Source organism: Pleurodeles waltl, chromosome 5 (assembly GCF_031143425.1).
Source record: "Pleurodeles waltl isolate 20211129_DDA chromosome 5, aPleWal1.hap1.20221129, whole genome shotgun sequence".
NCBI classification, from domain to species: domain Eukaryota; kingdom Metazoa; phylum Chordata; class Amphibia; order Caudata; family Salamandridae; genus Pleurodeles; species Pleurodeles waltl.
This window is the reverse complement of record NC_090444.1, coordinates 135,957,687-135,983,114: the sequence shown is the minus strand read 5'-3', so window position 1 is coordinate 135,983,114 and position 25,428 is coordinate 135,957,687.

The window sequence follows — 25,428 nt, the reverse complement described above, 5'->3', positions numbered from 1 at the left end:
AGATGGCTCATCAGGATATGCAGGCTACACCCCAGCTCCCTTTGTGTCACAGTCTACAGAGAAAAATAAACAGCCCCAATGTCAAACTTTCCCAGAAAGGGAATCCACAAACAGGAAAAGTCACAGAATGGTTTAAGCAAGAAAATGTCTACTTTCTAAAAGTTCCATTTTCAAACACACAATCTCAAAATCAACTTCACTAAAAGATCTATTTTTAAATTGTAAGTTCAGGGACCCCAAACTCCATATGTCCATCTACTCCCAAAGGTAATCTGCGCTTTAATAATATTTAAAAGCAGCCCCCATGTTAACCTATGAGAGAGATAGGCCCTACAACAGTGAAAACCGACTTTGGCAGTATTTCACTGTCAGGACATTTAAAACACATTAGTACATGTCCTACCTTAAACATACACTGCACCCTGCACCTGGGCTACCTAGAGCCTACCTTAGGGGTGTCTTACATGTAAGAAAAGGGAAGGTTTAGGCCTGGCAAGGGAGTACACTTGCCAAGATGAATTGGCAGTTTAAAACTACACACACAGACACTGCAGTGGCAGGTCTGAGCCATGTTTACAGGGCTACTAATGGGGGTGGCACAACCAGTGCTGCAGGCCCACTAGTAGCATTTGATTTACAGGCCCTGGGCACTTCTAGTGCACTGTACTAGGGACTTACCAGTACATCAAATATGGCAATCATGGAAAGCCAATCAACAATACAATTTATACAGAGAGCAGATGCACTTCAGCACTGGTTAGCAGTGATAAAGTGCTCAGAGTTCTTAAACCAACAAAAACAGGTCAGAAAAAATAGGAGGAAGGAGGCAAAAAGATTGGAGATGACCCTGCAAAAGGGAAATATCCAACATAAATTAAATCACATTTTAATTGGCACACTTTAAAAGATAAATAATATTTTTTATGGAAGACATAACACTCTAACGGGCAGGTTTATGAAAAAGTGGCATAGCGCGATGCTGTGCCAAAATTTGCAGCACCGCACTGCTCACTTCTGAGATTCAGGGATGCGGCGTATTTACTGAAATACGGCTCACCCCTATGTTTCCCCCTGCGCCGGTGCTAAAATTAGCTGTCAGAGCCAACTCAGGCATCCTTGCACACTAGTGCAAGGGTGTCTTCGGTGAGGGGATTGATTAATGATGTGCTTTGATTATTCAGGGAATTAGGCGTGTCAATGTTGGTTATAAGCTGTATGAGGTAACCCAATAATAATAAAAACATTTGGGATGTGTAAGGCATTTATAATGTCGCTAATTGGTTAGACAAGAGACATCGACCCCAATGTCAATAAGTTAATTGTTTTTTTTCGGGACCAGCTGTCTGGGGTAAAATGATGACATTTATGATAGACGAGGGTCCTTTATGATATGATAGCTCATTTATTGAATCAAATTGATTCAAAGGTATTTTGACATCTGTTTCATAGGAACAAAAGAGACCAATTATATACCACTTCACAAGTGAAAGGAAGGAAAATGAGTAATAGAATTATTTTCGCTAAGTGGACAACTTTCACGCATCAAATTACTTTGTGAGTACAAATTAGGTCATGCTGTGGAGCAGAAAACAATTGTAGTGAGTGAACCAATAGGAAGAGAAATATGTGAGATAAAGATGCTTATCAGAGCCTCTCCAATGTACTGTCATGTTTTTCATAAGGGGAAAATCAATGTAAATATTTGTGTATATAGTATGGGAAGTGGCTTGATATAGAGAGTTGTTCCATTTTGCAAACTTCAATTTTTTTGGTATTATGGCACAGTGCAGTGTTGCAAAAACTCATGGAATATTGTGACTGGTATCAATGTGAGAATTTATTGTGGAGAAGATAAACAGTAACGGCATCGCGTTGTAATGAATTGGTAGCTTTGCAAAATGTGAATATTTTTGATTTTAATGAAAAAGGAGGTCGGGATACTTGAATGTTAATTTTGTAAACCTTGTGATTTTAATAGAATGTATTTTAGTACTCTTATGTATTTATTTGTTTGTAGCCCTGAAGAAGTCCGTAAGGGAAACGCATTGGCTAAAATGATTGGAAGAGAAGGATGTTTCTGTAAAAAAACAAATGCTTTAAATCAACCTAGCTGACTTTATATGTAGAGATTACTTTGGTTTCGAGAAACTTTGGGCCAGATGTAGAAAGAAATGGGTTTGCGACTCACAATTTGCGAGTCGCAAACCCATATGCAGGATGGTGTCCCTGACACCATCTGCGAATCGCAAGGGGATCGCAAAGACCCACCTCATTAATATTAATGAGGTGGGTTGCAATTTGCAACCCCCTTGCGATTCCCTGCACTCACAGGGATGGTGGCCTGCTGGAGACAGCAGACCACCATGTCTGTGACTGCTTTGTTAATAAAGCAGTTTTATTTTGTATTGCAGCCCATATTCCTTAAAGGAAAACGAGTTGCAATACACTCGAGAAAATAAAACCATTAGGTTTCTTTTTTTCAGAGAAGGCAGTGGTCCATAGTAGCACTGCCTGCTCTGAATTTTTTTTTTAGAGCCATTCACAAAGGGGAAGCACCCACTTCACATGGGTGCTAACTGCGAATTTCTTTGTGACCGCGTTCGCGGTCACAAATCAATTTTGCATCGCGATGTAAATCGCAAATAGGAAGGGGAACACCCCTTCCTACTTGCGAGTCGCATTCCCAATTTGCGAGTCGGTAACCAAGTTACCGACTAGCAAAATGGGAATGAGCATTGCGATGCGCGTTTAGCATGTCGCAAACAGCGAATTTCGCTGTTTGCGCCATGCAAAACGTTTGGTACATCTGGCCCTTTGAATCAGGATGTGCCGCGCATGACACTCCACCCTTTGGTGCCACTACTTACTGTGTGGGGTACTTCCACCCCAAATCCCAAAGCCAATTGAATGAATTACTGAATGAGTTTATGTGAGTCATTATGTTGTGCCTGTTCATGACCCTCTCTGTTGTGCATGCAGTTGGACGCATCTCTTGGCTTCTACGACCACCCAAACAAATATTTAAATCTTGAAATAAAAATAATAAAAAATATATTCTAAGTAAGGGCAGTATCCATCCTTTTAGTTTTTTTATTATAACGTAACGTTTGATTGGCCATGGAAGAGAAAACTGGGACAGTTGAGTGAAGGGATTTAGAGACATACTAACTGTGTCTAAACCATTTTAACTTTAGGTTGAAATATTTAAGCTGTTGTTCACGCTTTCTCTGGGCCAAGCGAACAAATGTTGTTACAGCAAATGACAATTTGCAGTCGAGGCCACCAAACAAAATCAATACAGAGTGATTAATATGTCCAAAAGATCTTCCCTGCAAGACAAACCTAATCCGTGCATGTCTTTCTTACCTAGGGGAAGGTCAACCTATCCACATTTGAAAAACATCTTTCTTTTGTAATGAGTTTCGAATTTGTGCGGTCATAGCACAAGAGAGTGAGCACAAAACATGGGTGACAAAATTAATTCTCCTGGAAGTGACTAAGATTTCGGAGAGAAACGGGCTTGCCTTCGAAGGTGTGAGGCCAGCAACGGAAGCGTAAGCCGCAAATGTGGTGCTTCAGTGAAATCGTAAGACCTGCCCTTAGCTATAACTAGAGATAAGGTACGTTTGAACAAGCAGAGCAAGCATGTGCCATATCACCCTCCAAGCATAGGGGAGGGGGGGATATGAATTTTTAAAGAATTATGTTTTTTTTAGCACCTAGAAACAAAAAGCGCCAATCGGGTCATCTGGTTGCACCTCAACCGGAGCAAAGTCAAAGTTTAAAGGTGACCGCGATGGAGCCCGGCTCGGCTACAGCCCGCGAGAGGCCTCGGTCAAAAGTTTACCTTCACACTTAGTCGTTTTTCTGAAGATTTTCTTCAGCGGGACGAACCTGCCAGTCCAATCTGACCTCCTGGAACTCTTCTCTGGATACGCGTGGCGGGAGCAGTCGGTGGAGATTTTTACCTTCGGACGTAGTCGTTTTTTCGAGGTGAAAATCCTTTGACAGGGGTAAACCTGGATCTTGATCCGACGTCCTTGGAGCCCTCCTCGGATACGCTGGCTGGGAAGTCCCGGTCAACTTTGTACGTTCGGACTTAGGGGGTCATTCTGACCCCGGCAGGCGGCGGGAGCCGCCCGCCTGGAGGGAACCGCCGAATGACCGCACCGCGGTCAAAAGACTGCGGCGGCCATTCTGGCTTTCCCGCTGGGCCGGCGGGCGACCGCCAGAAGGCCGCCCGCCGGCCCAGCGGGAAACCCCCTTCAACAATGAAGCCGGCTCCGAATGGAGCCGGCGGAGTTGTAGGGGTGCGACGGGTGCAGTGGCACCCGTCGCGATTTTCAGTGTCTGCAAAGCAGACACTGAAAATCTTTATGGGGCCCTGTTAGGGGGCCCCTTCACTGCCCATGCCAGTGGCATGGGCAGTGCAGGGGCCCCCAGGGGCCCCACGACACCCGTTCCCGCCATCCTGTTCCTGGGAACAGGATGGAGGGAAGGGGGTCGGAATCCCCATGGCGGCGCTGCAAGCAGCGCCGCCATGGAGGATTCCCTGGGCCAGGGGTAAACTGGCGGGAAACCGCCGGTTGCCCTTTTCTGACCGCGGCTTTACCGCCGCGGTCAGAATGGCCCAGGAAGCACGGCCAGCCTGTTGGAGGTGCTTCCGCGGTCCCCAGCCCTGGCGGTCATGGACCGCCCGGGTCGGAATGACCCCCTTAGTCTCTTTTTTTGGAGATTTTCTTCACCGGGACGAACCCGCAAATCAGGTCGGGTCGTGGTTGAGGCAAGCCGGCTAGAGTTGCCGCGGCAGATCGGTCCCTCTATGGAGCTTTTTTTCAAAACTTCTCCAAACTTCTCCAAACTTCTGAATCTTCTCCGAGATGTTCTTTGAAGGTTCTTTTGGGGTCCACAGCTCACCCCAAGGGTCCAGAAACTCTGAGATGATTCTTGGGGGTGTGGACTACAACTCCCAGAATGCACCTGGTGCAAACTCCTTTTTGGCCACTGGACAGTGGTCAGCTGGTTGATTTCTTCAGAAGTTGGTGCAGGGGACTCTGGTTAGCAATTTTTCACCTGTAGCAAACAGGGAGTCCCTCCTTGAACCAGTTGAAGCCAGGCAAAGTCTTTCTTGTGGTGAAGCCCTTGTGTGCAGCTGGTGCAGTCCTTCTGAGTGCAGGGTCCAGGTGCAGGCCAGGGGTCCAGCAGGGCAGTCCTTCTTCTTCTGTAGTTCTTCCTTGTAGGGATGTGGTAGGGAACTGAGGTGTGGGTGCAGGCCTGCCAGTCTTATCCTTGCTCCTGGGTAAAAAACAGGGGGGTCCTGATTCTCCAATCAGGTGCAGGGTCCTTCCCCCTGTGATGACCACTTCCTGGGAAGTGTGGCAAAAATCAATCCCAGGAGGCAACATTCTTCAAAAATCCATCATGGCTGAAAATTATTTTTGGAGGTTACATCTGGCTGAGCCCAACCACTGGTGTGGCTAAAAATCATAAAAACACCCCTCTCCTGTGCTCTCCTAATCTAATCAAGGGGACACCTAGTTGTCTGGGGTTCCAGGATGTGGGGGTGTTGCTGGGTTGCTCCAAATGTCCTACTCTGCCTTTGAAGACCAGTTTGGCAGCCCTCCCCCTTCCTGCCTCACCATCTGCTCAGGGGAGTTTCCCTCCCACAGGCACATCTCTTTGTGTGAAGCCAGGCCACTTCACACCTCTTCAAGGCAGCTTGGCCAGGCTGCCAGAGGCTGGCCAATCAGAGCACAGCAGCAAAAACAATGCAGGGATGAAATTGGCAACTTTTCAGGTAAAGTTTAAAACTCTTTACCTGAACAAGTTATATTAAATCCAACAACTGGAAGTTGTGGGATTTATTATAACAATTAATTTGATGACAAACTCTTGGTATCCATTACTTAAGGGGACTTTTATAATTAAAATAAAGTCTCCCCATTCTAGCCTATGGAGGTCATTCACTACAATGAGGGAAAAACGAATTTGGCTGTTTTTACCTCACCAGGGCTTATAAAACTATTTTTATAAGGTCCCTGCTTATAGTTACATGGCACCCAACCCTAGGGGCATATAGGGCACACGATGGGGTGACTTATATGTAAAAGTAACGTAGTTTAAGACTTTGGAACTACTTTTAATTCCAAAGTCGAATTTGCATATAACTTTCATTTAAAAGCAGCCAGCAAGGCAGGCCTGCCTTTAAAATGACACTGGGCACGTCAGCGGTGCACCTATGGGGGCACTACCTATGCTCTGGTCCCTAAACCTACATGCCCTACCATATACTAGGGATGTATAGGTAGGTTGACTTAGCCAATTATAATTAGCCTAATTTTCATATTGATTTTACACTGAGCACAGGCCCTGGGACTGGTTAGCAGTACCCAGGGCACCATAAGAGTCAGGAAAACACCAGCAAAAAGTGGAAAATGGGGGCAAAAAGTTAGGGGCCTCTGCAATCAGCAATATTCTCTCACCGAGAGTATGTGTGTGAGTGTGTGTGGGGTGTCTACACACTTGATTACTCCTCACTGTATTGATATGGCCTTACAAAACCACACAAAGTAAAAAAAACACCCTTTCTAAAATAGTGTGTGATAGAAATACAAGAAAAGCACACTTTTGCTGTTATTAACAATAGAAAACAGAGAACCACTGGTTTATTGGGACCAGCTTGATGAATATCCCTTTAAGGGTGCCATATCAGTTCCTACAGGGATGAAGACTCCCCGATCTGTCCTGGACCTGTTTCTGAAGACACATACCATTCATAACGAGAACAGTTATTGAACAAGGAGAGATAAGAGAATTGTTTTGGGGTGCAAACCATTGTAGCTTAATAATGAGTCCATAACACTCAGTTCAAGAACAAATTTACAAGTCTCTCCTGTCTTCAGTGTCACTTCACAATATATAATAAATTAAGCCTTTGAGTTTATGTTTCTTAATTTAATTATTTTGCAAACATTTTGCTTCCAACAGTTTTCTGACAAAGATCCTCTAACTTATTTACAAGTGCAGTAAGTGGCATTTTAAGTGTAAAGACAGTTTTACTTTTTCTTTTGAAAATATAGGTCTAGCCTGTGCTATTAATTAGCAGTATTTAAGACCACATTGCAGTTTTTTCTAGAGGTAAGTGAAGAATGTTCCTCTGCAGACTTACATCTGCAGTTTATTTCTTCTACAGCTTGTGCCTTTAGAATGAACATTACAACCAACTTTCCAAAAGTTCAGATTTGCCACCTCTTGGGACAGAAAAGTCCTCTGCATGATAAGAGACGCATATCCCTGCCGTGAGTGCCCAAATGTGTTGTGTTCTGGATTCCTAATGCTGTTTTTTTCATAGGCGAACATGGATCATGCATGTGTGCCATGTCATAGACCTGTCTCATGGATTGCGGTCTTGTTACATCGGGAGGGGTGCCCAAAGCGCTGCCCTCATTGTGGAAGATTACTGCCTCCACCATGAGTTAAACAGAACATTTGCGGTGGTGGCAGCATACCATGTGATGATCAGTAGAAGCGAACAGGTCCACTTTACCTTGTGTCACTGGATTGATGCCCAAAGGCTCACTCACCTTCTTTAAAATTCAGCTGCTCTGTGTATAACTCACTCCTGGCCTACATCAAGTTGATGTGGAAGTGCATGTGTGATGTGTGATGGAAACGTGCTGAATGCATTTGCGCTCACAAAAAATACACTAGACAAAGGGTGAAGTGTGGTACAGTCCACACATGGTAAATAAATATGTGTTAGCAGAGTGTATTTTCAAAATAACACACTCTTGTACAGTAAAGAGAGACTGCAGTATTGAACATTGTGCACAGACTGAATGTGTGTGCTGCATGTGAGTATGCTGGTGGTGGCATAATACATGAGGATAACAGTACTTGGCAGTGTGAGTGTTATGAATATACACTAAAGGGGTCATTATGACCCAGACGGACGGAGTTTATATGGAGGAAAGTACTGCCAACAGGCTCAATAATAAGACATTGGCGGTTGGCTAGAGCCAAACCGCCAATGTACCATGCTTACTGCCACGGCGGTAATGACCGCTGGGCTGGAGACTTCAGTCTCCAGCCCGGCGGCCGTCACTTGCCCACCTGCGGGATTATGACCCCGGCTACCGCCATGGTTTTCGTAGCAACCTTACCACCACAAAAACCGTGGCAGTAGGCATTACCAGTGACAGGGAATTTCTTCCCTGTCACTGATAGGGGTCTTAACCCGCTCCCTCCCCAGATTCCCCCATGCCCCCCTTCCTCTCCAGACACCCCCACTACATACACACACTTTCCTTCACACACGCACACATGCATACACACACTCATTCCCACATTCATCCATTCACACACACATCCACACACACTGACCCTGCATCCTTGCAGGCAGGTCGCTTCCTCCTCACCACTGCTCCAATAAGTGCTGCCATTGTTTTGGCCTTGTTTGGGCTTGTCTGGGCTTGTCTGTGCTTGCTTGGGCTTGTTTGGGCTTCTTGGCTTCTCCTCTCCCGGAAGGCCCCACCCCTCCTCTCCTCCTCCGAGCTCTTCCCGCTCCTGACTCCTGCTGCCCCTGCCCCCCGCACTCCCATTCGAGGTTTCCCACCCTCCTCCCAGCTGCCACTTCCTCCCACCTCCCCTCTTATGCCGGCCACAGCGCAGATGCGTTGCTGGCACCGAAGGCGCGCCAAAGGCAAGCCAGTCTGCGCCCATCCACGCCAAGACCACGCCCAGCACCAGAGCCCCTGGCCAACACGCCTCCTGCGCCACCGAACACCTTTACACTGCCAACGAACTCCACGCCCTTAATCCAGAACGATCCTCCATCTGCTTCCAGTCCACACCGACGCGCACCAGAGGACCCTTCTCCTGCAAAGCCTGCAATTTCACCTGCAACCTAACCTCCAAACTCCAAATCAAAACAGACAACCGCCTAAGGTGCATCCTACTTAACACCCGCTCCGTCCACAAACATGCAATTGAACTCTGGGACCTCCTGACCACATACTCGCCCGACGTCGCATTCCTCACTGAAACCTGGATGAATTCGGCCTCGGAACCAGACATAGGGGGTCATTCTGACCCCGGCGGTCAGAGACCGCCGGGGCCAAGGTCGGCGGGAGCACCGCCGACAGGCCGGCGGTACCCCGCAGGGCATTCTGACCGCGGCGGTTCGGCAGCGGTCAGATGCGGAAAACCGGCGGTCTCCCGCTGGTTTTCCGCTGCCCTTGTGAATCCCCCATGGCGGCGGAGTGCGCTCCGCCGCCATGGGGATTCTGACACCCCCTACTGCCATCCTGTTCCTGGCGGGTCTCCCGCCAGGAACAGGATGGCGGTAGGGGGTGCCGCGGGGCCCCTGGGGGCCCCTGCAGTGCCCATGCCAATGGCATGGGCACTGCAGGGGCCCCCGTAAGAGGGCCCCACTTTGTATTTCAGTGTCTGCTTTGCAGACACTGAAATACGCGACGGGTGCCACTGCACCCGTCGCACCTTCCCACTCCGCCGGCTCAATTCTGAGCCGGCGTCCTCGTGGGAAGGTTGATTTGCCCTGGGCTGGCGGGCGGCCTTTTGGCAGTCGCCCGCCAGCCCAGGGCAAATCCCAAAATACCCTCAGCGGTCTTTCGACCGCGGAGCGGTATTTTGGTGGGGGAAGTCTGGCGGGCGGCCTCCGCCGCCCGCCAGACTTAGAATGACCCCCATAGTCATAGCCATACCAGAAAACTACAAGATCACCAGAAGAGACTGAAGCAACAGACCAGGAGGAGGAATCGCCATAGTCCACAAAAACACCATAAGAGTCTCCACCAACTTCCTCTACACCATCAACTCCGCCGAGCACCTCCACTTCAAAATCCACATCAACGTCAACAACACACTCAGAAGCACACTGGTCTACAGCCCCCTGGACCCAGACCGCAGTTCTGCGACGACATCGCCGACGCCATCATCTCCCAAGTCCTCACCTCAACAGACTACATCCTCCTCCATGACATAAACTTCCACCTAGAAAATAACAACAATATAAACACCACCAACCTAATCGACAACCTCGCCAACTTCGGCCTCAAGCAACTCGTCACTACACCCACCCACTCCGCAGGCCACACACTCGACCACATCTTCTCAGCCAGCAACCACATCTCTTTCAGCCACACCACCGAACTCAGCTGGACAGACCACTGCTGCATCCACTTCTCCTACCAGAAACCAGTCACTCACCACCACCGCACACAACACCCCTGATGCAACTGGAGCAAAATATAAACTGAACAACTGATCTCCACTCTCGCCCGGGCCCCACCCCCTGGGACCCTGGACCCCAACACAGCCACCACCAACCTGCATCGCTGGATAGAAGATTGTGCCAACACTCTCGCACCGCTCAAAAAAAAACCAAACACCTCCCACAGAATCAAGGCCAGCTGGTTCACCCCAGAACTACAGGAATCCAAACGGCTATGTCGCAGAATGGAAAAAACCTGGCACCTTGACCCTACCAACTCCAACCACATCGCTTTCAAGGATGCCCTGCTCAAACATCACCATTCTGCATTCTGTAAGTTGGGTGGGATAGGCTCAGTCTGCATTTCAAAAGGCTCTTGGATTCAATGATAGAGCATAAGGAAGGGACCTGGACACACCTCAGGAAGAGAAAGTTGGAGTTGATAAGATATTCATAAAGAGTGGGGCTGATTGCCAGGGCTTAACATTTTGATGCACATATCACTTTGGCTGACTTCCAGGTGTGAACTCTGGTCATCCCCATGAATACTGTTGTGGGTTAATCAGCTTTGGAGTCCTGTCTCCTGTGACAGACATCATTCAGTTTCAAAGAAGCAGAACCCCAACATAAAACTTCAAAGACCCAGGCACCAAATTACATTTTGTGTCTGAAAAAGGACTATAAGTAGGGGAGTCTAAGACTCCAAAACTTTGTCATCTGCTGAGCAGCCAGATGGGCTGTGGGAGGAGAGGAACCTCTGTAAGACCTCCGCCTGTGACCAGGACTAGGGGCCCAAGCCTGCTAGTCTCCCTGGACCCCAAGGACTCCTGCCCTAGAACCCAGAGCGCCAGCACCTGCCTGTTCGCCAATACCGGTGTGCCTCAGGAGGGAGAGGAGAGCATTAGAGCGAGCAAGGTCCAGAGGGGAGCCCTTGTGTGAGGACCCCCTGAGTGAGGTGTGAGGAATCCACTCCTGCACTGATTGGGCCATAGCCCATGTGCCGGACTGATTCTGCAACCTCATATGCCAAGAGGGGCCGCCATGAACTGAGCTAAAGAGCGAGGTGTGAGAAACTCACTCCAATACCGATTAGGCCATAGCCATGTGCTGGACTGATTTGGTGACCTCGTATGCCAGGAAGGCCACCACTGACTGAGCCAAATAGCGAGGTGGGAGCAATCTGCTCCCCTTGGATGAGACCATCGCCTGTGTGGCAGATTATTTTGGTGACCCAATATGCCAGGTTGGATGGCCGTGGGTGCCAACATCAGGTCAGCCTGACCAGACTTGTGAATGCCACGGTAGCGACCCCATATACCAGGAGGAGCTGCTGGAAATGCTGAGGCCAGGGCACTGTTGGAGCCCCACCAGAGCAAGGAGACCACTCTCCATTCCTGCAGTGGGAAAAGTGACTTACCACGCGATCACAAAACCAGAAGAAACCCTGGTCTTCATATCTGCCCGGTAGAGTGGCTCGAGAGAGAGAGACTGTGCCTGCCAAGCCCTGCCTCTATGTCCACACGTAGCCAGACTTTGCTGATCTGGGGCAGAACTGCACTGCACAGGTGAAGGGTTCCATACCACTGGAGCAGGAAAGCCAAGAACTGGGCCTTTGGGGCCCCAGGGGACATGCCGCCATTGGTGCTGCAACCCCACAGAATGTAGTGACTAAACTTATGAATAGAGTGCAAGGGGAAAACTCATGAGTATACCCTAATAGTTTACATTTCCTGGATGCATTTATAAGTGAATGAGGAATAACTTGGAACCTGTTGCACTAGAGGTGGGAGAACAGGGAGTGGCCTCACAACTGCTAGAGCCCCAACCTCAAGGTGGGGTTGTGTTATTGCTTTTCAATGTCCTTCACCTTTGCATATGGAGAGTGGAGAGTTAGAATCAAAATACTTCTTTTTATATAAAAGCAAGCATTTCACCGGACATTGATATATTGTTCGTGCTGCTTGCATGTTGAACTATCAGTTGGGTTCACTGATCTGTATTTGTGTTCCCCTAGAAGGAGCCTTGACTGCTCGTCCTATGCTACCCAAATGACAGTCAGGTGCAGAAAAGGGTGCCTGGCCCAGTTCAGTGGGATCCATACTAGGGCAGGCCCTGGGTCATTGTGAGTAAAAGGTCTCAGTCACCACGGTTGGCCCCAGTAACTCCTGCTAGCCCTGTTGCTCTCTGAATGGGGTTCTGACACCACCTCTGTTGCAAACTACATTTTCAGGCCATCTTCTGGGACAATAAAACAAAAAGATACATTTTTACAATTTATATTTTTACTGACATTACTGACTTAAATATCCATATTTAGCTAAATTTATATTCATATTCTCTACTCTCATCTCTGTTCACCACCATTCAAACCTGAACTCGTCACTACGCTCATACAGCAGTTAATACATCATTTTTGTTTCTTCATTCTCTTTTTATTATGAGTGTGTGTGTGTGTGTGTATGTGATTGTGACCGATTTATAACCTTCCGTACTATCAAAGTGCGCGTGGAGTTAGAATGGTAAATACACTCTTCATTATCGTCAATGGCCGGTTTCTCATGATGATAGGTATGACATGTGTGTGTCTGTAGGTATGTTGGCAGTCTGTAACTGAATTTCTGTCTGGATTGTGTGTGAGTCTGCTTACATGAACACATGTCTGTATGTTGGTCAATTACTTCCATGCCTTTTGGTCTAGCAGCATGTGGCATGTTTTGCTTATCCTCCTTTCAAGTGTGCCTGCAAATCTGTTTGACTGCTTGTACCTATGACTTTATGTCAGATGGTCTGCCTCCACAGCTTTTGGTAGGTCTCTTGAGCTATGTGATTTGATCATGTATTTCTGTTGTTCTTTGTGTGAGTTGGTCTTCGTAGGTGTCTCAGTTTGTGAGCACATGGATTCTAGCAGACGTGTTGTTTTCTACGCATTTTTGTGATCGTGTCCATTAGAATGAGTAATGCAAAAGCAAATATGCATTCTTCTTTTCGTCCCCTACAAATGAAAACAAAGTCGTCAAAATGGCGTGGAGAACAAGAGCGGTTCTCTTGCAGAATATTGCTGCAGGGGCCTGCGTTAAACCCCTGTCCGGAATTTTGCCACCAACACTATCTAACCATAAAACCTCACTCACACACACTGTCAGAATTCAACATATTCTCGAAAGACTAAAACAATAAATACGCATATTAAAAAAAAATCACATTAACATGGATTAGCAAGGTTCCTATAGAATAATTAAATGGCCAGCGTCCTGCACGGGCTAAGCTATAGCTCATCAAAGTGCAGATGTAAATTGGAGAAAACATCAAATTAATTACAAATAATATTCTTATATATATACCAGAATATGCTGAAGGTAAGCAAGCTGCTAAAACGCAGAACCACTGACAGACAGATGTGGAATCTGCAAGAACCATCACATAACAAACTAAACACTAATTCTTTCAAAACAAGGTTTTAAAAACAGCATTGAGGAAGTACTGTCAATCCTTCGCTAAACACATCAGTGAAATGGCTGTGCCAAAGCATCTCATTAGAGGATTTCTAGTGTTATTCCATTTGGTGACCATTTCATAAATAGATTATATTAAAATTACTTCAGCCTGAAAGAGATGAAATCTAAATGCCACATGAACAACGCCGAAAATCATGTTGTGGATGTGCAAGAGCAGAGGAAAATTAAAGCCTTTAGAATGCTGACATTTTCGGCCTATATTTATTTTGTGATGCCAGGGAGAACTGCATTTATGACTTGATAAGAGCAAATGTGAATGTTTCATCTGCGTTTTATGGTTTCTGCAAATCAGTTTCGGGAAAAACAGTTTTCACATAAGCACCAGTCAGGCAAATTCCAGTCTCAGTGCGGAGGGATTTGCCCACATATCTGGATTGAAGGGACAATAGAGGATGGGAGGCTAATTTTCCTGCTGGTGATGCCTGCTTATAGTTGTTGTTGTATCCTGGGTTGAGTGCGATGAGTGCTGCTGGCGTGTAGAGGGGGCGGGTTGCAGGTCCAGGGGTCCTGGCTCTGGTCGCGGTCAGGTCACGGATGGGTGCAGACGGGCTTGCCTTAGGTGTACCTTCGGCGTGCCAGCGGTGCGCCCGCTGTGCACTGTCGCCATCAAGTAGGGAGGGAGAATGAAAGAGAAGAGAGAGAGAAGTGAGAATGAGAGGAAAAATAGAGAATACGAGAAAAATAGGAAAATGATAGAAAAAAGCACAGAAAGTGAAAAGGCACAATACAGCACACTAAAAAGAAAACATGAAGGGAGAGGATGGAGAAAAAAGGGCTTAGGGCAGCCTAGCAGGAGAGCAGAGCTCTCCCACTAGACACCAGGGATGATGCGCAGGCCGGGGCCTGTGGGTGGAGGAGGACCTCGAACTTCTGAATGGGGTTAGAGTTCAAAACAGATGGGCTGCACTCTCCAGTGGAGCTACGCGGTGGCAGAGCAGTTCACTGACCAGGTCAGTGAGGTCGCTCTTCCTACTGTGCAGCGGCCACCATTAAGTAGGGGGGGAGAGGACAGCTGGGAGGCGGGAGTGGCAAAACGGTGTGAAAAAAGGGGGAGGGCTGTGGGGGCAGCAGCGGCGGGGAGATGGAAAGAGAAGCGAGAATGAGAGAAAAAATTGAGAATGCGAGAAAAAGAGGAAATTGATAGAAAAAAGCACAGAAAGCTAAAAGGCACAGTACAGAACATTAAAAAGAAAAACATGAAGGGAGAGGATGGAGAAAAAGAGGTTGAGGACAGCCTAGCAGGAGAGCAGAGCTCTCCCACTAGACACCAGGGATGAGGTGCAGGCCGAAGCCTGCGGGTGGAGGAGGGCCTTGAATTTCTGACTGGGGTCAAAGTTAAAAAAAGATGGGCTGCACCCACTGGTGGAGCTACGCGGTGGCAGAGCAGTTCACTGACCAGGTCATTGAGGTCGCTCGTCCTACTGCGCAGCGGCCTCCATTAAGTAGGGAGAGAGAGAGGAGAGGACAGCTGGGGGGCAGGAGTGGGAGTGGGAAAATGGTGCAAAAAAGGAGGGCAGGGCCATGGGGGCAGCAGCAGCGGGGAGATGGAAAGAGAAGAGAGAGAGAAGCGAGAATGAGAGGAAAAATAGAGAATGCAAGAAAAAGAGGAAAATGATAGAAAAAAGCACAGAAAGCAAAAAGGCACAATACATCACACAAAAAGGAAAACACAAAGGGAGAGGACAGAGAAAAAGAGGCTGAGGGCAGCCTAGCAGGAGAGTAGAGCTCTCCCACTAGACACTAGGGATGAGGCACAGGCCGGAACCTGCGGGTGTAGGAGGGCCTCAAACCTCTGACTGGGTTAAGAGGGCAAGACAGATGGGCTGCACTCACTGGTGGAGCTACGAGGAGCTCCGCGGTGGCAGAGCAGTTCACTGACCAGGTCAGCAGACACCCAGGGACCCTTCAGCTGCCTCCACTGCCGCCAATCCTACATCACCACCAAGACCTTGGACCCGGCACAACCCACCCGCAACAACACATTGACACCAAAGACACTGAAATGCATCCTCCTAAACATACGGTCCCTCCACAAACAAGCCACCGAAATATGGGACCTCCTTGACAGCACTACCCCAGACATTGGCTTCCTCACCGAGACCTGGACCAATACCACCTTAGGCCTGGACATCGCCATCGCCATTCCCCAGGGATACAAGATCACCAGGAAAGACTTCCCCAGCCGCCCCAGAGGGGGAATCGCCATTGTCCACAAGCCCAACATCCATCTGAGAACACACTCTGAAGACTCCTCAAGCCTGATGAAACACCTTTATTTCAAACTATTGGCCAACCGACATCCACCCTCATGGGAACCTTCATCTACCACCCACCTGGACCCCATGCACCCTTTGCCGACTCCATCACTGACTGCATCACTGCACAAGCCATCACAGCCACCAACTACACCCTGCTAGGAGACCTCAAATTCCACCTTGACAACCTACAAGACCTCAACACCGCACCCTTCCTAGACAACCTCCACAACATAGGGCTCTGACAGATTGTGACAGAATCAACGCACTCAGCAGGACACCCCCTCGACCCCATCTTCACAACAGGAACCTCCAAACTTCCATGGACAGACCATTGATGCATCCATTTCACCTTCAACACACCCACCCTCCTCAGACCCCAGCACCAACCATCCCATAGAAGCTGGGCACAAATCACTGACGACCAGCTCAATGTCACCCTCGCCAACTCCTCCCCCTCCATCGCACACAACGGCGACCCGAAGACCGCAGCACGCACCTTTTACAAATGGATCGCTGACTGCTCCAACACCATAGCCCCCCTCAAAAAAATCAACAGCACCCATGCCAAGAAAGCCAGTTGGTTCACCTCAGAACTCCAAGAATCTTGACGCACCTGTTGACGCCTTGAAAAAATCTGGAGAAACACCAAATCCACAGAAGCCCAAAACAACTTCAGAACCGCCACCATCGCACACCACCAACTCATCAGAAACACAAAAATGAAAGCTATACAAGCCAGAGGGGGTCATTACGACCCTCGCGGTCAGTGTTATAGTGGGGGTAGTACTGCCAACAGGCTGGCAGTACATACTGCCACTATTATGACATTGGCAGTTTGGCCAAAGCCAAACCGGCAAGTTAACACACCAACGCCACAGAGGTAACGACCACCGGGCTGGAGACTACAGTCTCCAGTCCGGCGGCCATCATGAGGCTGCCCATGGCATTTTGACCCTGCCCACCGCCATGGTTTCCGTGGTTTCTGAACCGCCACGAAAACCATGGTGGTAGGCACTATCAGTGCCAGGGAATTCCTTCCCTGGCACTGATAGGGGTCTCCTCCACGCCACTTCCCCTCCCCAGAATCCTCCCCCACCCTCTCCTTCCCCCTCGTGACCCCCAACATATACACACATACACGCACATACATACACACACGCATACCCACATTCACCCACGCATGCAAACATTCATACACACTCACAGCAACATTCACTAACACACATCCAGTCACACAAATCACACAAAACAACATGCACGTACACTCACACTCATTCATGCACACACGCATTACACACGCATGCACACATTCAAACACAGTCACACACACCCACACAACACCTCCTCTCCTGTCGGAGAACCCCATTTACCTACTTGCAGGGGGTCCTCTGGCAGGAGACGGGACGCAGCGCTGCTGATAGCAGCAGCATCCGCCAGCAAAACACTGCCAGGCCGTATTATGGCTCATGATACAGTCGACGCCGTTCTGCTGGCATGGCGCTGCTGTTGGCAGCAGCGCCACCATACCGCCATCCGCCGCCATGACCGTAGCCAGAATTCCACCAGGCTTCTGGCGGAATTCCAGCTACGGTCAAAATTTGGTGGACGGTCGGTAGTCACGGCGATGTTATGTTGGTGGCCATCGCCGTGGCGGTAGGAGGCATTTGCCACCAATGTTATAATGAGGGCCAGAATCTCCTCACACCTATGCAACAGCAAGGAACTCTTCAGCATCATTAAGGAGTTCGCCCAACCCAACATAGAAACAACGGACATCCCACCATAACAGGACGTCTGCAACAAACTCAGCACTTATTTCCACCACAAAATCAAGACCATATATGACAGATTCTACGAGAACAACTTACATGCAGAACCCCTCCACCGAATCCTGGCACCAAGAAACCGACGATCACCAACTGGACCACCCTCACCACAGAAGATACACTGAAGACAATGAAGTCCAAACACTCTGGGGTCCGTGTTAACAGAGCCGCTAACACCATCGCCCCCAAACTCAGCCTCACCATCCACCGCTCCCTAGCTGCTGCTGGCTTCCCCGACAACTGGAAACAAACCTTATTGAACCCCTTCCTCAAGAAACCCTCGGCAGACCCCACCAACCTCAAGAATTTCAGGCCCATCTCCCTGCTCCCATTTCCAGTGAAAGTCATTGAGAAAGCTATCAACAGCCAACTCGCCACCTTTATCGAAGACCACAACATCCTCAACGCCTCCCAATCCGGATTCAGAAAAAGACATAGCACCGAAACAGCCTTCCTGGCCGCAACAGATGACATCCACTTCCTGCTGGACAAGGGAGAGATGGTGGCACTCATCCTGCTGGACCTCTCAGCGGCTTTCGACACAGTCTCCCACCATACCCTGATATGCAAACTTCACAAAGCCGGCATCAAAGACAAGGCCCTCGACTGGATCCAATCCTTCCTCTCAGGCAGAACTCAGTGAGTGAGACTCGCCCCTTTCCTCTCGGACCCCACACCCACCACCTGTGGAGTCCCCCAGGGATCCTTCCTCAGCCCCATGCTGTTTAATGTCGACATAGCACCTCTGGCCACCATCGTCAGAAGTTACGGAATCAACATTGTATCCTACACCGACGACACCCAACTCATCCTCTCCCTATCCAACGAACCCAACACAGCCAGACACATCTTCCGTGAAGTCATGCGAGTAGTCACCAAATTGATAAAAAACAGCTGCCTTCAACTCAACCGAACAAGACAGAAGTACTCATCATGAGCCCGCAACCCGACACGTGGAATGACTCCTGGTGGCCACCCACCCTTGGAAATCCGCCAAACACACACCCGCATCCATGCGCACACAAACATTCACACACACCCCCACACACACACACAAAAATCCCCCGTCAGCTTCCCTTGTCGAAGCACCCACTTGCCTGGATCCAGGGGGTCCTCTGCCAGGAGACGAGGCGGGCGCTGCAGCCAGCAGCAGCGTCCGCCAGCAGAACACCGCCAGGCCTTATTATTCTCATAATACGGCTGGCGGCGGTCTACTGGCGTGGCGCTGCTGCTAGCAGCAGCGCCACCTTACTGCCATCCGCCAGCATGGCCACAGCCAGATTTCCACCATCCTTCTGGTGGAAATCCGGATGTGGTCATATTTGAGCGGATGGCTGGTAGCCATGGCAATGTTCTTTTGGCGGCCATCACCGCTGTGGTAGATGTTTTTACCGCCGGAGTCATAATGACCCCCTAAATGTTTTAAGTTTTACCAGTTTGACTCAATCAAGATCTCTTCAGGTCTGCAACACTTTTTTCATAAGTAAGACTGTTAGTGCCCTAGTTGTTCTTTAGAAAATTCTGGGAGGCTGCAGTAGAACACAAGGGAATGAACTGACAGGCTGCTCTTGTTGGAAGTACATGTTTTACTGAGACTGTCAAATGTCATTCTCATATGGCTGAGAAAGATAGTGTGAATTTACAGAAAATATGTTCTCATTTTAGATTCTGTAGCACCTTCCACAATCTCTATGTAAAACACATTAGAAAACAGTTTTCTCTCAAACATGATTCATGAAATACCAGCAGAAGGCTTTTTCACAAGGCAAAATCATCTTAGAACACACCACAATTCCTAAAATTACTATGGTACCATCAACAACTGATTTATATTGTAACTAAAATCTGTTCTCTGCCCTTCTACATTCTGCTTTTTGTGACCCTCAAAACCTGACATTCACTACAATAGATTTTAATGGGGTGCTATTATGTATATTGGTCCCAGGATGACTACCAGCACTTCATGGTGCTGACAGCCAATAAGATTTCACCATAGGATCTGTGCTTAGGCTCCGTCCAAATATGCTAATCTATTTTTCTTTTAACCCCTTCGCTGCCAGGCCTTTTCCCCCTCCTGTGCCAGGCCTTTTTTTGCCTATTTGGAGCAGTTCGCGCTTAGGCCCTCATAACTTTTTGTCCACATAAGCTAACCAAGCCAAATTTGCGTCCTTTTTTTCCAACATCCTAGGGATTCTAGAGGTACCCAGACTTTGTGGGTTCCCTTGAAGGAGGCCAAAAAATTGGCCAAAATACAGTGAAAATTTCGTTTTTTTTAAAAAAAATTGAAAAAGTAGCTGCAGAAGAAGGCTTGTGGATTTCCCCCTGAAAATGGCATCAACAAAGGGTTTGTAGTGCTAAACTCAGCAGCTTCCTAGCTTTCAGGAACAGGCAGACTTGAATCAGAAAACCCAATTTTTCAACACAATTTTGGCATTTTACTGGGGCATACCCCATTTTTGCAATTTTTTGTGCTTTCAGCCTCCTTCCAGTCAGTGACAGGAATGGGCATGAAACCAATGCTGGATCCCAGAAACCTAACCATTTCTGAAAAGTAGAGAAAATTCTGAATTCAGCAAGGGGTCATTTGTGTAGATCCTACAAGGGTTTCCTACAGAAAATAACAGCTGAAAGAGAAAAATATTGAAATTGAGGTGAAAAAAACATAAATTTTTCTCCACGTTTTACTCTGTAACTTTTCCCTGCAATGTCAGATTATGGAAAGCAATATACCGTTACGTCTGGTGGACTCCTCTGGTTGCGGGGATATATAGGGCTTGTAGGTTCATTAAGAACCCGAGGAACCCAGAGCCAATAAATGAGCTGCACCCTGCAGTGCGTTTTCATTCTATACCGGGTATACAGCAATTCATTTGCTGAAATATAAAGAGTAAAAAATTGCTATCAAGAAAATCTTTGCATTTCCAAAAAGGGCACAAGATAAGGTGCTGAGGAGCAGTGGTTATTTGCACATCTCTGAATTCCGGGGTGACCATACAAGCATGTGAATTATAGGGAATTTCTCAAATAGATGTCTTTTTTACACACTCTCCTATATTTGGAAGGAAAAAATGTAGAGAAAGACAAGGGGCAATAGCACTTGTTTTGCTAATCTATGTTCCCCCAAGTCTACCGATAAAAATGATACCTCACTTGTGTGGGTAGGCCTAGCGCCGGCGACAGGAAACACCCCAAAGCGCAACGTGGACACATCCTAAATTTTGGAAAAAAACGAGGTGTTTTTTGCGAAATGCCTACCTGTAGATTTTGGCCTCTAGCTCAGCCGGCACCTAGGGAAACCTACCAAACCTGTGCATTTCTGAAAACTAGAGACCTAGGGGAATCCAAGGAGGGGTGACTTGCGGGGCTCGGACCAGGTTCTGTTACCCAGAATCCTTTGCAAACCTCAAAATTTGGCTAAAAAAATACATGTTCCTCACATTTCTGTGGCAGAAAGTTCTGGAATCTGAGAGGAGCTACAAATTTCCTTCCACCCAGCGTTCCCCCAAGTCTCCCGATAAAAATGATACCTCACTTGCGTGGGTAGGCCTAGCGCCGGCGACAGGAAACACCCCAAAGCGCAACGTGGACACATCCTAAATTTTGGAAAAAAACAGAGGTGTTTTTTGCGAAGTGCCTACCTGTAGATTTTGGCCTCTAGCTCAGCCGGCACCTAGGGAAACCTACCAAACCTGTGCATTTCTGAAAACTAGAGACCTAGGGGACTCCAAGGAGGGGTGACTTGCGGGGCTCGGACCAGGTTCTGTTACCCAGAATCCTTTGCAAACCTCAAAATTTGGCTAAAAAAACACATTTTCCTCACATTTCTGTGGCAGAAAGTTCTGGAATCTGACAGGAGCTACAAATTTCCTTCCACCCAGCGTTCCCCCAAGTCTCCCGATAAAAATGATACCTCACTCGCGTGGGTAGGCCTAGCGCCGGCGACAGGAAACACCCCAAAGTGAAACGTGGACACATCCTAAATTTTGGAAAAAAACAGAGGTGTTTTTTGCGAAGTGCCTACCTGTAGATTTTGGCCTCTAGCTCAGCAGGTACCTAGGGAAACCTACCAAACCTGTGCATTTCTGAAAACTAGAGACCTAGGGGAATCCAAGGAGGGGTGACTTGCGGGGCTCGGACCAGGTTCTGTTACCCAGAATCCTTTGCAAACCTCAAAATTTGGCTAAAAAAACACATGTTCCTCACATTTCTGTGGCAGAAAGTTCTGGAATCTGAGAGGAGCTACAAATTTCCTTCCACCCAGCGTTCCCCCAAGTCTCCCGATAAAAATGATACCTCACTTGCGTGGGTAGGCCTAGCGCCGGCGACAGGAAACACCCCAAAGCGCAACGTGGACACATCCTAAATTTTGGAAAAAAACAGAGGTGTTTTTTGCGAAGTGCCTACCTGTAGATTTTGGCCTCTAGCTCAGCCGGCACCTAGGGAAACCTACCAAACTTGTGCATTTCTGAAAACTAGAGACCTAGGGGAATCCAAGGAGGGGTGACTTGCGGGGCTCGGACCAGGTTCTGTTACCCAGAATCCTTTGCAAACCTCAAAATTTGGCTAAAAAAACACATGTTCCTCACATTTCTGTGGCAGAAAGTTCTGGAATCTGAGAGGAGCTACAAATTTTCTTCCACCCAGCGTTCCCCCAAGTCTCCCGATAAAAATGATACCTCACTTGCGTGGGTAGGCCTAGCGCCGGCGACAGGAAACACCCCAAAGCGCAACGTGGACACATCCTAAATTTTGGAAAAAAACAGAGGTGTTTTTTGCGAAGTGCCTACCTGTAGATTTTGGCCTCTAGCTCAGCCGGCATCTAGGGAAACCTACCAAACCTGTGCATTTCTGAAAACTAGAGACCTAGGGGAATCCAAGGAGGGGTGACTTGCGGGGCTCGGACCAGGTTCTGTTACCCAGTATCCTTTGCAAACCTCAAAATTTGGCTAAAAAAACACATGTTCCTCACATTTCTGTGGCAGAAAGTTCTGGAATCTGAGAGGAGCTACAAATTTCCTTCCACCCAGCGTTCCCCCAAGTCTCCCGATAAAAATGATACCTCACTTGCGTGGGTAGGCCTAGCGCCTGCGACAGGAAACACCCCAAAGCGCAACGTGGACACATCCAACATTTTGGGAGAAAACAGTGCCTACCTGTGGATTTTGGCCTGTAGCTCACCCGGCTCCTAGGGAAACCTACCAAACCTGTGCATTTCTGAAAACTAGAGACCTAGGGGAATCCATGGAGGGGTGACTTGCGGGGCTCGGACCAGGTTCTGTTACCCAGAATCCTTTGCAAACCTCAAAATTTGGCTAAAAAAACACATGTTCCTCACATTTCTGTGGCAGAAAGTTCTGGAATCTGATAGGAGCCACAAATTTCCTTCCACCCAGCGTTCCCCCAAGTCTCCCGATAAAAATGATACCTCACTTGTGTGGGTGGGCCAGGTGCCTGCAACAGAATAAGGCCCAAAACCTGAAGGGATAGAAGGGATAGCACAGCAAGTTTATAAGGGCATATTCTTTTATACATCTTTAGACGGACTCTGCTTTGGGGACCCACATAAGTGAGGTGTCATTTTACTTGGGAGACTGAGGGGAAAACTGGGGAGTAGGAATTTTGTGCTGGAGCGGTGATCCTACTAAGAAAAATCAGGAAAATATGCTTTTTTATGCAAATTTTGAGGTTTACAGAGGAGTCTGGGTAAGAAAATGTTGGGGGAGCCACACAAGCCACACCTCCCTAGACTCCTTGGGGTGCCTAGTTTTAAAAAGTTTCTGGGTTTTGTAGGTTTCCCTACATGACGGCCGCACCCAGGACCAAAAACATAGGTGGGCCCTCCCCCCCAAACACAGGTATTTTTGGAATATATCACTTTGATGTGTGCACATACATCCGTGATGTGCCAAACACTAAAATTGTGAAAAGAAACACACTTAGGTTATGTGAAGAAGACCCCTCACCCACCAACCAAGTTGGTGGCATGCTTCATCATCGGGGTCCCACCCGAGGCACCTAGCGTGTCTCAAGTGTGCTGCGACGCCTGATTACAGCGGAGCAGGTTTTGTCATTTGTACCACACATACTGGTTGGATTTGGCACGAGGGTGAGTGATGGTTCAGTAGATCAAATTTTATTAACAAGAGATTTCACAAAAGTGAAATGCACTGGTAATAACTGAAAGGCCAAAAAACTGAACCAATGACTCACAGCTCGTGAGCTGTAAAGCCACGACAAGGCACCAACCGCTTTACAGTCCATTCACACACCTTTCATACATGACATGCACTAGACCATTCGTGCCGCCAGCCACGGGCCCAGCACATTACAAGACTCGCATCCACAGACAGCGCCAGTCAAGGGCCCATCACTTTCATACGCCCACATGCCTGATACAGCAATCACACCAGCTGATGAGTGTGTGGACTGGCGTTTGGCCGGCACTGCCAGCCAAGCGCCACACCACCAGCCAAGCGCCACCCCACCCACACCACCAGCCAAGCGCCACCCCACACACACCGCCAGCCCAGCGCCACCCCACACACACCGCCAGCCAAGCTCCACCCCACACACACCGCCAGCCAAGCGCCACCCCACACACACCGCCAGCCAAGCGCCACCACACCCACGCCGCCAGCCAAGCGCCACTCTACACATGCCATCCCCCTTTTTTTGTTTTTAAACAACAAAGAAACCACTAATCATAAATTAGTACAAAACTACAAACACAAAAGCTCTAACTGAATACATGACTAATGCCAACCGTGAAACCGAACATATAAAAATATAAAACACCAGTTTACGCTCACGGAATTTCCCAATAATTCTTCTGTGTGTGGTAGCTCCTGAAACAGCCACCCACACACAGCCCAGGCTTTGAAGGACAATCAGGGCAGTACATCCTAGTCTCCTTCCTGATACCTCTTCGAGCACAGACTCTACATCTCTTAGCAGGAAAGTTTTTTTTGGCCGTGGGAGGAATGTGCTCAGCAAAGTGACGATCTTTCAATCTAGCCACATCCTCCACCACTGCTTCTCTAGGAACTCTTGCCTGTTCCAGCACAACAAGGCTAGCTATGATAGACTCCTGAAATTTCACAAATGTCATCCTTGACTCTGGAGAACTATCCTTAAACACAACAAAAGCATTAAAAGTTGCCAAGTGGAACAAGTGAAGCGCTAATTTCTTATACCACACATAAGACTTACGAGCAGCAGTGTAAGGTTCTAACCTCTGATCTACTCTATCAACACCACCCATGTGCTTATTATAGTCTAAGATGCACACAGGTTTGCGCACTTCGGCAACCTGACCCCAAACAGCCACAGGTGAAGTACTCTCATCATGGATGGTGCTTAGCATGTATACATCCCTCTTGTCTACAAATTTCAGAGCTAGCAGCTCATCATTCCGCAAGGCACTGCACTGTCCCTTCTCAAGTTTTTTACAGACAAGCTCTTTTGGATAGCCTTTCCGACTAGAGCGGATTGTGCCACAAGCAACAGTGTCCACTCTGAACAACTCCTTGAACAACCGAACTCCAGTGTAGAAGTTATCTACATATAAATGGTGACCTTTGTTAAACAGTCGTCTACCA